Source organism: Leuciscus leuciscus, assembly GCF_965113295.1.
Source record: "Leuciscus leuciscus genome assembly, chromosome: 3".
Taxonomy (NCBI): Eukaryota; Metazoa; Chordata; class Actinopteri; order Cypriniformes; family Leuciscidae; genus Leuciscus; species Leuciscus leuciscus.
This window is the reverse complement of record NC_138727.1, coordinates 30,382,099-30,397,390: the sequence shown is the minus strand read 5'-3', so window position 1 is coordinate 30,397,390 and position 15,292 is coordinate 30,382,099. Positions and strand designations below refer to the sequence as shown.

The window sequence follows — 15,292 nt, the reverse complement described above, 5'->3', positions numbered from 1 at the left end:
GTACGTTTGAGCTTCCTAAAGAACCAATGAGGTTCATTCTCGTGTTACGCAGTACGTTTGAGCTTCCTAAAGAACCAATGAGGTTCATTCTCGTGTTACGCAGTACGTTTGAGCTTCTGCAAGAACCAATGAGGTTCAATCTTGTGTTACGCAGTATGTTTGAGCTTCCTGAAGAACCAATGAGGTTCAATCTTGTGTTACGCAGTATGTTTGAGCTTCCTGAAGAACCAATGAGGTTCAATCTCGTGTTATGCAGTACGTTTGAGCTTCTGCAAGAACCATTGAGGTTCAATCTCGTGTTACGCAGTACGTTTGAGCTTCCTGAAGAACCAATGAGGTTCATTCTCGTGTTACGCAGTACATTTGAGCTTCTGCAAGAACCAATGAGGTTCAATCTTGTGTTACGCAGTACGTTTGAGCTTCTGCAAGAACCAATGAGGTTCATTCTCGTGTTACGCAGTACGTTTGAGCTTCTCCAAGAACCAATGAGGTTCATTCTTGTGTTACGCTGTAAGCTTGAGCTTCTGCAAGAACCAATGAGGTTCAATCTTGTGTTACGCAGTAAGCTTGAGCTTCTGCAAAACCAATGAGGTTCATTCTCGTGTTACGCAGTAAGCTTGAGCTTCTGCAAGAACCAATGAGGTTCATTCTCGTGTTACGCAGTACGTTTGAGCTTCTGCAAGAACCAATGAGGTTCATTCTCGTGTTACGTACATTTGAGCTTCTGCAAGAACCAATGAGGTTCAATCTCGTGTTATGCAGTACGTTTGAGCTTCCTGAAGAACCAATGAGGTTCATTCTCGTGTTACGCAGTACATTTGAGCTTCTGCAAGAACCAATGAGGTTCAATCTTGTGTTACGCAGTACATTTGAGCTTCTCCAAGAACCAATGAGGTTCATTCTTGTGTTACGCAGTAAGCTTGAGCTTCTGCAAGAACCAATGAGGTTCATTCTTGTGTTACGCAGTAAGCTTGAGCTTCTGCAAGAACCAATGAGGATCATTCTCGTGTTACGCAGTAAGCTTGAGCTTCTGCAAGAACCAATGAGGTTCAATCTTGTGTTACGCAGTACGTTTGAGCCTCTGCAAGAACCAATGAGGTTCAATCTTGTGTTACGCAGTACGTTTGAGCTTCTGCAAGAACCAATGAGGTTCAATCTTGTGTTACGCAGTACGTTTGAGCTTCTCCAAGAACCAATGAGGTTCATTCTTGTGTTACGCAGTAAGCTTGAGCTTCTGCAAGAACCAATGAGGTTCAATCTTGTGTTACGCAGTAAGCTTGAGCTTCTGCAAGAACCAATGAGGTTCATTCTCGTGTTACGCAGTACGTTTGAGCCTCTGCAAGAACCAATGAGGTTCATTCTCGTGTTACGCAGTAAGCTTGAGCTTCTGCAAGAACCAATGAGGTTCAATCTTGTGTGTTACGCAGTACGTTTGTGCTTCCTGAAGTACCAATGAGGTTCATTCTCATGTTACACAGTACGTTTGAGCTTCTGCAAGAACCAATGAGGTTCATTCTCGTGTTACGCAGTACGTTTGAGCTTCTCCAAGAACCAATGAGGTTCATTCTTGTGTTACGCAGTAAGCTTGAGCTTCTGCAAGAACCAATGAGGTTCAATCTTGTGTTACGCAGTAAGCTTGAGCTTCTGCAAGAACCAATGAGGTTCATTCTTGTGTTACGCAGTAAGCTTGTGCTTCTGCAAGAACCAATGAGGTTCATTCTCGTGTTACGCAGTACGTTTGAGCCTCTGCAAGAACCAATGAGGTTCATTCTCGTGTTACGCAGTACGTTTGAGCTTCTGCAAGAACCAATGAGGTTCATTCTCGTGTTACGCAGTACATTTGAGCTTCTGCAAGAACCAATGAGGTTCAATCTCGTGTTACGCAGTACGTTTGAGCTTCCTGAAGAACCAATGAGGTTCATTCTCGTGTTACGCAGTACATTTGAGCTTCTCCAAGAACCAATGAGGTTCATTCTTGTGTTACGCAGTAAGCTTGAGCTTCTGCAAGAACCAATGAGGTTCATTCTCGTGTTACGCAGTACATTTGAGCTTCTGCAAGAACCAATGAGGTTCAATCTCGTGTTACGCAGTACGTTTGAGCTTCCTGAAGAACCAATGAGGTTCAATCTTGTGTTACGCAGTACGTTTGAGCTTCTCCAAGAACCAATGAGGTTCATTCTTGTGTTACGCAGTAAGCTTGAGCTTCTGCAAGAACCAATGAGGTTCAATCTTGTGTTACGCAGTAAGCTTGAGCTTCTGCAAGAACCAATGAGGTTCATTCTCGTGTTACGCAGTACGTTTGAGCCTCTGCAAGAACCAATGAGGTTCATTCTCGTGTTACGCAGTAAGCTTGAGCTTCTGCAAGAACCAATGACGTTCAATCTTGTGTGTTACGCAGTACGTTTGTGCTTCCTGAAGTACCAATGAGGTTCATTCTCATGTTACACAGTACGTTTGAGCTTCTGCAAGAACCAATGAGGTTCATTCTCGTGTTACGCAGTACGTTTGAGCTTCTCCAAGAACCAATGAGGTTCATTCTTGTGTTACGCAGTAAGCTTGAGCTTCTGCAAGAACCAATGAGGTTCAATCTTGTGTTACGCAGTAAGCTTGAGCTTCTGCAAGAACCAATGAGGTTCATTCTTGTGTTACGCAGTAAGCTTGAGCTTCTGCAAGAACCAATGAGGTTCATTCTCGTGTTACGCAGTACGTTTGAGCCTCTGCAAGAACCAATGAGGTTCATTCTCGTGTTACGCTGTACGTTTGAGCTTCTGCAAGAACCAATGAGGTTCATTCTCGTGTTACGCAGTACATTTGAGCTTCTGCAAGAACCAATGAGGTTCAATCTCGTGTTACGCAGTACGTTTGAGCTTCCTGAAGAACCAATGAGGTTCATTCTCGTGTTACGCAGTACATTTGAGCTTCTGCAAGAACCAATGAGGTTCAATCTTGTGTTACGCAGTACGTTTGAGCTTCTCCAAGAACCAATGAGGTTCATTCTTGTGTTACGCAGTAAGCTTGAGCTTCTGCAAGAACCAATGAGGTTCATTCTTGTGTTACGCAGTAAGCTTGAGCTCCTGCAAGAACCAATGAGGTTCATTCTCGTGTTACGCAGTAAGCTTGAGCTTCTGCAAGAACCAATGAGGTTCAATCTTGTGTTACGCAGTACGTTTGAGCCTCTGCAAGAACCAATGAGGTTCAATCTTGTGTTACGCAGTACGTTTGAGCTTCTGCAAGAACCAATGAGGTTCAATCTTGTGTTACGCAGTACGTTTGAGCTTCTCCAAGAACCAATGAGGTTCATTCTCGTGTTACGCAGTACGTTTGAGCCTCTGCAAGAACCAATGAGGTTCATTCTCGTGTTACGCAGTAAGCTTGAGCTTCTGCAAGAACCAATGAGGTTCAATCTTGTGTGTTACGCAGTACGTTTGTGCTTCCTGAAGTACCAATGAGGTTCATTCTCATGTTACACAGTACGTTTGAGCTTCTGCAAGAACCAATGAGGTTCATTCTCGTGTTACGCAGTACGTTTGAGCTTCTCCAAGAACCAATGAGGTTCATTCTCGTGTTACGCAGTACGTTTGAGCCTCTGCAAGAACCAATGAGGTTCATTCTCGTGTTACGCAGTACGTTTGAGCTTCTGCAAGAACCAATGAGGTTCATTCTCGTGTTACGCAGTACATTTGAGCTTCTGCAAGAACCAATGAGGTTCAATCTCGTGTTACGCAGTACGTTTGAGCTTCCTGAAGAACCAATGAGGTTCATTCTCGTGTTACGCAGTACATTTGAGCTTCTGCAAGAACCAATGAGGTTCAATCTTGTGTTACGCAGTACGTTTGAGCTTCTCCAAGAACCAATGAGGTTCATTCTTGTGTTACGCAGTAAGCTTGAGCTTCTGCAAGAACCAATGAGGTTCATTCTTGTGTTACGCAGTAAGCTTGAGCTCCTGCAAGAACCAATGAGGTTCATTCTCGTGTTACGCATTAAGCTTGAGCTTCTGCAAGAACCAATGAGGTTCAATCTTGTGTTACGCAGTACGTTTGAGCCTCTGCAAGAACCAATGAGGTTCATTCTTGTGTTACGCAGTAAGCTTGAGCTTCTGCAAGAACCAATGAGGTTCAATCTTGTATTACGCAGTAAGCTTGAGCTTCTGCAAGAACCAATGAGGTTCATTCTCGTGTTACGCAGTACGTTTGAGCCTCTGCAAGAACCAATGAGGTTCATTCTCGTGTTACGCAGTAAGCTTGAGCTTCTGCAAGAACCAATGAGGTTCAATCTTGTGTGTTACGCAGTACGTTTGTGCTTCCTGAAGTACCAATGAGGTTCATTCTCATGTTACACAGTACGTTTGAGCTTCTGCAAGAACCAATGAGGTTCATTCTCGTGTTACGCAGTACGTTTGAGCTTCTCCAAGAACCAATGAGGTTCATTCTTGTGTTACGCAGTAAGCTTGAGCTTCTGCAAGAACCAATAGCCGCGTTTCCACTGTCGGGCCAGGGCCGGGCTAGGGCTAACAGCGAGCCGAGCCGGGCCAGTGGCCTCGGGCCTCAAGCACCGGGCTTGCGTTTCCACTGCCGGGCCATTAGCCCTGCAGCGCTGCCCTAAACCCCGCCCTTAACACGCCTTCCTGGATCAAACGTCATACAACCTCACCCATTTCAGCGGGAATTATGATGTTCATTCAGGCAGGAAGTTAGAAAACTTAGATTTTAAGAAGATAGCATGTATTAACTCACCGTCCGCGGCTGCCATAGTGTCCTGACTTGTCTCTCCACTAACAGATGGACGGTGACCCAGCACACCGTCCATCAAGTCGAACCATGGAAAGTTCCTTCTCTGGGCACCGCTTTGTCCATTGTGCGTTTTAATCGCCTTGTACTGCGCCCACAACTTTTTTATTTTTTCCCGAACTTGAAGCGTTGTTCACTGAATGCTTAGCAAGTTCAGCAACAATGTATTTTATAACGTCCTCGTTTCTGCACAGAGGAAGCTCCCGAAAAAAAAGTTGCTTTATTTTATGATAGTCCGGTATAAAGAGACGAGACGTGGGCTACTGACAGATAAAATAAAAACATGACTGTGATAGCCTTTATGATTGGTCGGATTTCTTCAAGCGTATGTTTTTTTACTATGCGTATCTTCAAGCGTTTACTATGTTTACTATGGTAACGGTTAGCGCGCCTAGTCTTTTGCATCACAAACACAAGGCATTCAAACATGAACGCGAGTTAAATTATTTTAAAAGTCTTTAATGCTGACAGAATTATCCGGCGCTGCCGTCTCCCGACTCAGGTAAACTCCGCCTCTGTTCGTAACCACTCCTCTAGCCCGAGCTGGCCCGCTCTGGCCCAAGGTATTCGACGGGCCAGAAATCCTGGCCGTTGGCCCCGAGTAAGCCCCGATCAAGCCCCGGAAGTGACAGTGGAAACGCGACTGGCCCTGGCACGCACTAGCACGGCCCGGCCCTGGCCCGACAGTGGAAACGCGGCTAATGAGGTTCAATCTTGTGTTACGCAGTAAGCTTGAGCTTCTGCAAGAACCAATGAGGTTCATTCTTGTGTTATGCAGTAAGCTTGAGCTTCTGCAAGAACCAATGAGGTTCATTCTCGTGTTACGCAGTACGTTTGAGCCTCTGCAAGAACCAATGAGGTTCATTCTCGTGTTACGCAGTAAGCTTGAGCTTCTGCAAGAACCAATGAGGTTCAATCTTGTGTGTTACGCAGTACGTTTGTGCTTCCTGAAGTACCAATGAGGTTCATTCTCATGTTACACAGTACGTTTGAGCTTCTGCAAGAACCAATGAGGTTCATTCTCGTGTTACGCAGTACGTTTGAGCTTCTCCAAGAACCAATGAGGTTCATTCTTGTGTTACGCAGTAAGCTTGAGCTTCTGCAAGAACCAATGAGGTTCAATCTTGTGTTACGCAGTAAGCTTGAGCTTCTGCAAGAACCAATGAGGTTCATTCTCGTGTTACGCAGTACGTTTGAGCTTCTGCAAGAACCAATGAGGTTCAATCTTGTGTTACGCAGTACGTTTGTGCTTCCTGAAGTACCAATGAGGTTCATTCTCATGTTACACAGTACGTTTGAGCTTCTGCAAGAACCAATGAGGTTCAATCTTGTGTTACGCAGTACGTTTGAGCTTCTGCAAGAACCAATGAGGTTCATTCTCGTGTTACACAGCACGTTTGAGCTTCTGCAAGAACCAATGAGGTTCAATCTTGTGTTACGCAGTACGCTTGAGCTTCTGCAAGAACCAATGAGGTTCAATCTTGTGTTATGCAGTACGTTTGAGCTTCTGCAAGAACCAATGAGGTTCAATCTTGTGTTATGCAGTACGTTTGAGCCTCTGCAAGAACCAATGAGGTTCATTCTCGTGTTACGCAGTAAGCTTGAGCTTCTGCAAGAATCAATGAGGTTCAATCTTGTCTGTTACGCAGTACGTTTGTGCTTCCTGAAGTACCAATGAGGTTCATTCTCATGTTACACAGTACGTTTGAGCTTCTGCAAGAACCAATGAGGTTCAATGTTGTGTGTCACGCAATACGTTTGAGCTTCTGCAAGAATCAATGAGGTTCATTCTCGTGTTACGCAGATCTCTGTATGTTTTAAGATCTCTGTATGAACTTTTTGAAGCATCAAAGTGTTAGTTGCGTAGCTGTCAACGGAGAGTACAGAAAGCTCTCTGATTTCATCAAAAAGATCTCATTGGTATTCCAAAGATGAATGAAAGTAATACGGGTTTGGAACGGCATGAGGGTTAGTAATTAATGATAGAATTTTTATTTTGGGGTGAACTGCCCCCTTTAAGCACATACAAAAGACCTGAACCAGAAGTGATCCAACCTGTTTTACAGAATATGGTAGTTTGTTTCACATAACCCCTATTCACAATGAAATTATCTCCAGTGTGTGAAAGCAATAGATCCTGTAGCCTCTTAATTGTATCACCTGTTGCTAAATGACCAGGTCACACCACTCTCAGCAAGATATGATAGAACCCCCATCATCTGAGTTTCAGCCGAAGAAGGGGGGACAGTGGAACTGATGATCGGGCTGAAGAAGCTCTGAAGAGGCTAAAGGTCAGGGAACAATGCCTATAGAAAGAAGGGTAACCAAGATGGACGACACATGGCCTTAGGCCATCCACATCGGAGGAGGCTCTCACCCGCCAGGCATCTGTGGACAACAGGTGATGGAGGACAATACAATAGTGTTTCATAGGCTTTAGTTCAGCATTATCTTCATATAACTGCAAGTTAACACAGACTGATGCTGGAGCCACAGGCAAAGAGGACACTAATGGAGTCTCTAGCTGTGAAGATTGTTTCAGGTCATAAATGCCCGTTTCTTTCCAGGTTATTAGGGTTCACACAGTGGAAGCTATATGATATGGTTATTTTAAACGTCTGGCTCACTGCAAGGGAATGAAAAGACAATTGCTTCTGAAACTACAAGCTTCATTGCTGTTTTGCCTCAGAACGGAGTTGGTAGTGAAGTACTTTCATTAGACGTTTTAGTTTGAAACATTTATGTATGAGAGATATATATAGAGAGGCAGAAACAAAGTGAAGCCAGAGGGTTTTAGCATAAACACTATCTGAGGTCCATCAGGTTTTGATGTCACACTGAGACGCTACTGATGTGCACAATTTGCAGAGGTCTGGTTTCTTCACCACGTGCACTTAGATCAAAGAAGATAGTCATTGTTAGTTAGAAATCTTGACCATAAGCTCTCATTGTTTCATATTTTGCATTGTGGATCTATCTATCTATCTATCTATCTATCTATCTATCTATCTATCTATCTATCTATCTATCTATCTATCTATCTATCTATCTATCTATCTATCTATCTATCTATCTATCTATCTATCCATCCATCCATCCATCCATCCATCCATCTTTCTATCTATCTATCTATCTATCTATCTATCTATCTATCTATCTATCTATCTATCTATCTATCTATCTATCTATCTATCTATCTATCTATCTATCTATCTATCTATCTATCTATCTATCTATCTATCTATCTATCCATCCATCCATCCATCCATCCATCCATCCATCCATCCATCATCTATCAATCCATCCATATATATATAATAAAGCACAGAACAAATTGTACGTGCAGTTAACAGAAATAAAATACGTTAAAGGAAAATGGTGTAACAAAACATGGAACAGAAGCAAAACATTATGCACCAATATAAATTTCTGGGAAATACCAATCTAATAATTATTTTACTAGCCAATAATCAAAAAAATTCTATTTTGTCTAAAGAGATTAACAATGAAACCTTATAAACTAAAATCAGATTAAAATTAAAATGGTTCTCACTTCCAAAGGTGCAACAGGATGACGTAAAATACTGAATTATATTACAACTTTTCAATTAAAACTTTATTCAAATGCAAAAACCACAAAAAATATCATACATTTTCCCCGAATATAACTGTTATTTTACTATATAATCATAATCATAATTATAATTTTATTATACAATTACAAAAATAAATTGTTTGATTAAATGAACATACTAAAACTCCCAGTTTCTGTCAATAAAAAAGAAAAAGAAAAGCTAAGCTTTCATAATTACAACAGAAATGCCAGAGGAAATATCTTAGGGCCTTTGAATATTGTGTTGTTTGGACCAAAACGATCCACGACAACCACTGGTTTAAAATGTACAAATGAATGCATGAATGAATCACAACATTATCATTTATGTAGGACAAAAACAAAAATTTATTTTGAGAATGGCTAAAGATTACATTTAACAGTGTTATTAGATTACAGTGTATTTTTACAGATCTATTTCCAGTGAGTGCTAGATGATGGCTACGGTAAACTGAAAATGAGCACAAATTAAATACCCAATTTAGTCCGATACCAATAAATTAAAAAAGTCCAATAGCCAATACGGTATTGTGCATCACTACAGAACATCATAGAATAGAATAGAATAGAATAGAATAGAATAGAATAGAATAGAATAGAATAGAATAGAATAGAATAGAGCTTTATTTCCACAATCAATTAAACTTTGTGTTGAAAATAATCAATAGAGAGTAGATAAACTACACTTAAGCTGGGATGGAGGATATGTGTTCTACAGCTCTTAAGAGGCTTTAAATGAAGTAGATGATAGCTACTTCTCTTGAGGGTGTCAAGGATCCTCAGTGACTTCAATAGGGTCTAAATCCCATCATCCACGCTTCCAACCGCCCTCCAGCATCAATCAGCGTCAGACTTACTGGGACTCATTGCATAATTAACCCCAAGACAGGACACAGATTAACTGTACGTACTGACCCTATGACGTTCTTATTCTTATTTATACTTCAGTGGCAACTCACTAAGTTTATGAATGGAAAAGAAACCTCAAAACTACAAAATAATCTCAAAGGACATGAAACAGGATTTAGTGGAGTCATTAGACAGGATTAAGGCAGTGTAGTGTATGAAACAGGATGAAGTGGGATTAATTAACTTCAGGAGTCTAATCTGATTTCTTCGAAAGGCCACTTCTACCTTAGCAAAGAAGCGACTACATACAATCTTCACTTACTCAACACCATCAGTTGTTATAATGTGGTAGAGAACAGAAGAATTCAGTCGACACTGTTAAAAATAAAGGTTCTTTATTGACATTGATGGTTTAACATCCATGATTTTTTCCATTACACAAAAGGTGTTTTATAGTGAAAAAAGGTTCATCACACTTAGAAAAAAAAAGAAGGTTCTTTAAAGAACTGACCAGTGAAATGTTCTTTGGGGAACTAAAAATGGTTCTTCAATGGCATCACTGCGGAAACCCCCTTTTGGTACCTTGATTTTTAGGAGTGTAAATGTTTGGAGAGAGATTATTCTCCCGTGGGATTGTTTGTGTATGTGGTGGAACAAACATCATTTAATGAGTCAGTCCTCTTAATTAGTGAATAACCACCAACTGTATATCCATCCCTCTTCATAAATAAAGCGATTGAGAGCAAACGTGAGACAGGAGGGTCTGATCCGAGGGAGGACCTGTACAAGCACTGGGAGGGGTTCACAGGCTGGACGGGGTCATCTTTTCAAGGCCTTGCGTTTTTATTGACTCCTGGCAAACCAAATAACCAGATTGTGCGATCCGTTATAGACACAGGGACATTGTGGGGCAAGTGAGGATTGGACACGGACACGCTGGCATTCCGCGGCCCTATTGTGACCCGAATGAAAGAGCACAAAGAGACACCCCACTGATCAGAATCTGACGGGACGCCCCAAGAGACACAGGGCCACAACTGACCCTCTTTTCCAGGTGAAAAGGGGGTGAAAGAGTGAGAAACAGAGGGAGGAAAATAAGAAAGACAGCAAGAGAGAGAAAAAAGGGTTGAGGGGAGAAAAGAAGAAGGGGAGTGACGAACGTCTGCAGTGTGACGGAGGGACAAAGACTCTAGAAGACCCGTGACGGGAAAAAGAGAGCGAGTGGTTGTAGTGGGCGGAGGAAAGAGAAAGAGAGAGATAAAAGAGAGAGAAGGTGGACAAAAGTGTTTGGGTGAGGCAAAAAATCAAAGACAATATATGCCAGTTGGTCACTTCCGGCACAAGCATGGACAATATGCATAATCAGGACTTTTAGATTTAGATGAAGTTATCCTAAAGATTGAATTGCAAACAAAATAGTGTATGATTTGAGAAGATGCTTGAAAACTGTATATATTAAAAGTATGATGGAGATTTGATGTTTTGGAAAACCAAAATGACTCGATTCACCCTTAAACAACTTACAAAAATAAGTAGTGTTTACTCATTTATTTATTAATCTATTCATGATGGATGGATTTGTGCTTTTAGTAGTCATAAAAGAGAACACAAGCTGAATTTGAGTAATATGTACATTCTTTCGAGAGAGTGACAAAAAAACTGAGATTAAACAGACTCCATCAGCAAATCACTTCATCAAAGCTGAGGTACCACAAAAAGAAAGAGTGGGAGAACAACATAAGGAGAGAAGGAGACAAAAGAGAGCGAGCGAGAGAAAAAGAGAGAGAAAGTCTTGGTGTCACTGGGTGACCGACATTCTTTGCATTTTATGACCTCATCAAAGCCTCCACAGTGCTATAGAACCGTGACAAACTCCATTATTTAATTTGGATTGATTTTCTCAGGACACCCTCAAGAAGCTGAATGAAAAGACAAGTACGATTTCATTTACATGCTCTTGTAATTTAAAAAATAATGAACATGCACTATCGTTCAAAAGTTTGGGGTCGGGTAAGACTTTTTGTTTTTGAAAGAAGTCTCTTCTGCTCACCAGCTGCATTTATTTGATCGAAAATACAGAAATGTTATTACAATTTAAAATGTTTTCTATTTTACAATATTTTCAATTGTAATTTATTCCTGATGGCAAAGCAGAGTTTTTAGCAACTGTTATCAGTCTTCAATGTCATGTCACGTGATTGTACTAATCTCAAAAAATCACACTCACAAAAACTTTTGAAAGGTATATGAAAGGTATACAGATGTGAAAATGTGATTTGAAATGATGGACTGGAGTGGAGCAGGTGACTATGTTAACAGATTGAAAGTGGAAAGTAGCACATCAGGTATCATTAAACTCTGTATAGCCACAAGGGGGCGATATAAAAATATGTGGAAACATTTCAGTTATAATATAAAGTAAGACCAAAGTCTCAAAGACTTCAGTGGTCAAACACACCGCAGTGTCCAATGAGAATAAATATGGACAATGTTTTAATAGTAAGAGTGCAGGAATCTTATGAAGAGATGTAAGGATTACTTGCAGCTTCTTGATTCTTGATGCTGTCTACGTTTGCAAGAAAACCCCCACAAAGACTCTTTATCAAGCTGAATGTGTTCATTAAACAAAAGAGGCTGGTGTTATTCACTCTTAAAGCCGACAACACGGCTGACTAACGCTGAGCTGTCCAGCAGACACACACTCTCAGGAGTTTTTATTCCGTCCTTAAAGAAAACCACTCAAGCCTTTGATCCAATGAATAGACTTTCCCTCATCTGGGTGTCTGAATACGAACAAGAGCCCCAAAATGAAGCGTTTAGCAAGCAGGATTAGAATAGAGAGTGATTCAGCCGTGAAAATCCCTCATTTTAATGGCTCTTGGTAAAAGTTGCACTTTACAGCTGATTTGAGAGCACTTGCGCAGTCTGTGTGACTAAGTTAAAAGTCTGAATTTGGAAAGAACGGCTGATCTCAGATCAGGACACTGTGATGGAAGCCGGAAAGTGATCATTCATAAGGAGTGAGTTTGAAAGAGAAAGGCTGTCCACCCACACTATTTACGAACCACCGCCACAGTCAGCCATTGTTCAGAAGAACACGTTAACAAGAAAGGATGATGGTGACGAGGAAGGATCACAGAGAATCTTGAAAGAGAAAATATAGAACTGCTGATTTGGCTACTTCACTACAACACATTTCTTTGATAATATATTCACATTCAATCTTCATGTCACATCTTCATATAAGATGTTAATTCATATGAATTATTTTTTTAATTGAAAACAAGAAAAAACAAGACAGAAAAAAGAAGAAGATATAAATAGGGGAAATGCAATAAAACCAGTTCCCACAAGGAACTAGTTTTATACTCTATAAGCATCATGTACAGTAACTATTTCCTAGTGGGCATTGGTTTTAGATGCAACCTAAAAAGTGGGACAGACCCAGTGGAACCTTCCTTTACTTTTTGCAACCAGTGCTTCAAAGAAAGTTGTCTTCGCCATGAAACTAGTCTACAAAATGGGCTTAACCAGTGTCTTTGCAATGTTCAAGGATGATTCCTGCAATAATAAACCAGACATCAAGATAATAAATGATCAAATGGTGTTTTGTGCTGAATAATACATTAAAAACAGCAAATGAATATTAACCTCTTAACTGTCACCGTCCCGTATACGGGACGCCTAAGTTTACGTCACTATATTACAATTAAATCCTAATTTAATCATGACAAACTATATATTGTTGGAAAGGTCTAAGACTCCTTAACAGATATTTCAGCACTGTTTTTTGTTACAATTTATGCAGGAACAGTAATAGATGAATTTATGACAAGAGCGCACCTCAAAAAATCTACATCATAACAGGCGTTTCTGGCGTTTGTCACAAAAAGTCACCGAACACACTTTTAATAATTGAAACTTTGGTTTTCATGCTAAAAGTTCATAATAAAACATTTAATCTAGTATTTGTCAATAAAAAAATATAAAATAATATTATCTTCTAAAAAGTATAACATATATATTATCCTCTAAAATATTATATTATATTTTTTTATCGCCTTTTTTTATTACATTACATATTTTAGTAGTTATCATAAATTAGGTATCATTTGAAAGCTTACGATCTCAGAATTCATCCTGTGAAAACTGTTTTGAAATTGGACATTGTGTTACCATAGAAACGGTACTCTAAATTATTTTATCAGGCTCCTCCCCTTTTGGGCATAATTATGTTTCATAATTTATGATAAAAATATGTTCTAATCTTGACAAAACACATATTGTCAGAAAGGTCTGAGTCTCAAGGTTCCATATTTAGTGACAGAAGTGATATTTGGACAGAAATTTATTAATTTGTTATGTTAGAATGCATACAGTTCAATTCAATGGAATTCAATGACACCCGGTGGCTATTTTTGGTAATACGCCTAAACAAAATCTCATGGGAACTTCAATTTTTGTGATATCAACTTCAAATTTGGAACACAACTTGGTTAGATATATGGCTTTCATTTTATAGTAATTTTTTTGTAAAACATATTTTGTAAAATATATATTTTATATAAAAGAAAAATATTAAATAAATCATATTTGATTTAATGTAAATTTAAACTTCCATAACTTTTTCATACTTTAATTTTTTGAAGTGCTTTCACTTCAGCAATAATCTGCTATTTTTCCCCTTTAAAACAAGACCAAACTTAGGTCTATACTCCAAAGCATTCTTGAATTACAGCCATTTAAGCTTGAATAGTGCATTTTAATGTACATTCTCAAAAAGGGGGGTGACAGCTGTTTTTGTCCTATTTTTGAGAGAAAATATTTGTGAAGTTCGCCATAAAATGATGCTATGACTCAACACAACTAAACATTGTATGATGCCAGGAAATGGCTGTTATTCATCAAAGTCTCTATTGTGTTGATTATAGTATCAGAGTGAACATTGTACATTTCTGTAGAGTAAGTGACTGAAAACGACTTTATTATTCAGCCATGTGAAATCTGTCTGTGATTTTTGATGATAAAAAAGACAGAAATTGCAAGATATTGTCTGACTTGCATTTCTTGCTGGATACGTCTTTCCATCAAAAGCTGGTTGGCATTTTGTCAGGTGTGGAATATAGTCCAGACCCATTACGAGAAGCCATAAAACTCCCGTCTCCTGCAAAAGAAAAGGAGCACAACAAAAGAGTGACTGAAGCTGCCATCTGGAAGGGATAAACAAACAAGGCGCACACACACACACACACACACACACACACACACACACACACACACACACACACACACACACACACACACACACACACACACACACACACACACACACACACACACACACACACACACACACACACACACACACACACACGGGGTATCCATGTTGTATGGGGACAGACAAATGATAAAATGATTTTTATACTAAAAAAAAAACTTTATGTATTTTTACATTTTCCAAAATCACTAAGTATTAAGTTTTCCTCATGGGACCACAAAATGTCACCACAAGGACAATGATTTTAGATATTGCCATATGTGTCCCACATAAAGTAGGGTACAGCTACCTGAACCACAGACACGCGCACGCACGCAAACACACACACACACACACACACACACACACACACACACACACACACACACACACACACAATGAAAGTGTCTTAAACATTTTAGACAAAATATTTGGCATTTTTGTACACATACACACACAATCTTTTTTATTTATTTTTAATTATACATAACAGTCATACATACAGGGTGTCAAATAATTGAAAATTAGCAATAGAATCTGTCTCTTTTTTTTCATACTCTATAAATCCTAACTTAGTGACATCTACTGGGCGTAAAACGTTCTTCTTTGCAAAGATTTATTTTCTTTCTTTTTTTAACTTCCACTTGAAATATTATTTTCCACTAATTTATATTAAATAGAGAAGTTAAGTTTTGTTTTATTTTATTTAGTTTCTGTGGCTTATTGGCCCTCTGTATGGCTGTTGGGAGTTTTGCAGGGTTGGACTGGACACCAAAACGAATCACA

The 15,292-nt window shown here is 39.6% G+C and overlaps 1 long non-coding RNA gene across 1 annotated transcript in view; it reads left to right on the top strand.

Moving 5' to 3' along the window:
- The window catches only part of LOC309495675, a 295,015-nt gene that overhangs the window by 199,873 nt on the left and 79,850 nt on the right, over positions 1 to 15,292 (top strand). The window lies entirely within an intron of this gene.